The sequence below is a fragment of the Meleagris gallopavo genome, chromosome 2 (assembly GCF_905368555.1).
Source record: "Meleagris gallopavo chromosome 2, MGAL_WU_HG_1.1, whole genome shotgun sequence".
Lineage (NCBI taxonomy): Eukaryota > Metazoa > Chordata > Aves > Galliformes > Phasianidae > Meleagris > Meleagris gallopavo.
The window spans coordinates 23,481,238-23,482,934 of NC_139405.1; the positions used below are offsets into that span (position 1 = coordinate 23,481,238).

Below are 1,697 nucleotides of genomic sequence, written 5' to 3' on the forward strand. Positions count from 1 at the left end.
TGGTTTTCTAATGAAAAATATTTTTATAATTCTGCAAGGTTTGTTGAGTTTAACAGGATGGTTTCACCCACAGCACTTCTGACTTTCTTTGAACTATTGATGTCTCAATACATCTTAAATATACTGGGTCATGATAATTCTTGATTCAGCAGACACATATGCATGAAATTAGCAGTTTACACATGATTTCTCAAATATGTATAAATATTATTTATTTACTTATTTTTTCATAGCTACCTTTCATAGAGCAAACACCCATGCTAGGAAAAGGTTCTGCACCAGAGTATGGTGGGCATGGCACAGGTTGACCAGGGCAGTGAACACAGCCCCAAGTGCCGGAATTTAGAAAGCATTTGGGCAATGCTCTGAGACGTAGGGTTTGAATGTTGGGTGTTCCCGTGTGGAGCTAGGGATTGGGCTCCATGGTCCTTATATGTCCCTTCCAACTTGTGATAATTTGTGATTCTATGAATGAAGTGGCACCCAACAAATTTTGGAATCCTGGTGTCTTAGTATCTTCCCAATATTTTTGTTTCCTCTCTGAGCATTGCTGACTTAGAAATAATTGCAAATATATGCTTTTCCAGCATTCCAGGATGATGTAAGCATTACGAAATGTAAAAAACAGCTAATTTTGATACATTTCTGTTCCCTTTTTTTCCCATACTGAGCATAAAATTGTGACCCAAATTAGCACAGGAATTGGCAGAAGGGACGGCATGGTGCCAACCACTGAGGTTAATTTTGTGCCATGTGATGAGGCAGATGTCTGATCTGTAGCTATTTGACTGGTTTTTGTCTGGTGCTTCCCTCCTCCTGTCATAATGCCTGAAGTAAAGCTGGTTTATGTTCCAAAGGGTTTGTTTGCATGCATTTTATGAAAGAAGGAAAAGAAGAACATGTATTTTCCTTGGGGATTTAGGGAGTAAGATTTTCATACTCCTTCTTTGTCCTGAATTCTTTAGTACTGTGATATAGTTTCCTCTTGAGCATATATGCCTTCCCTGATATCTTATTACAGAGGTCTGTCATCGAGAGATCACAAAGGAAGAGGTCACCAGTACAAGATCAATCTTTAGCTAAATTGCTTTGAAGAAGGAAGAAATTGAGGAATGGGAATGCACATATAGTAGCAATGCCTCTGCCTCCTGCTTCAAGTCTATTGAAAGAGCCTGGGCCCTTGCTGCAATCTAAAAGATGTATTTTGTCAGTAAGCAGGTACACACAGAATATTTGGCATCTGGGCTTCTTGACCATATAGAGCACACAGTTGTGTTCAGATGAGTTTCATTCACTGTGCAATTGCTTCTGAGTGAAATGTGGCTGTACATTTGTGTCTTTGGGTTGTGGGTTTGGAGCCCCTCCTCTCCAAATGCAGTATCTGAGCATTTGCACATCCTCTCTCCCTTTGCAACACCATGAGCCCACTCTCTGAGTGCTTGTTTTTATTAGGCTTTTGATTGAGAAAGGAAACAGGATTATTGGACTGTGGCTTGACTGCACATAACCCCAGTTTAGTTTTTTGTTCCATTATTACAACTGCTTACATTAATTGAATTTTTAATAAAAGCCCAAGCAATTCACACAGCTGGTGTTCTCTAGGCTAGTCATAGCCAGAGGTCATCAAAGCTTTCACGGGCAATTTCACATCTTTGTTATTTGTTCCCTGCTGTTTTGTTTTGCTTTGTTTTCTGTAG

The 1,697-nt window shown here is 39.6% G+C and overlaps 1 protein-coding gene across 1 annotated transcript in view; it reads left to right on the top strand.

Moving 5' to 3' along the window:
• Positions 1-1,697, top strand: part of MTA3 (metastasis associated 1 family member 3) — a 591,413-nt gene that overhangs the window by 148,369 nt on the left and 441,347 nt on the right. Inside the window, exon 24 of the mRNA XM_085219339.1 lies at positions 1,022-1,218. The gene's annotated coding sequence lies outside the window, so the exon portion shown is untranslated. The remainder of the gene's footprint in view (positions 1-1,021; positions 1,219-1,697) is intronic.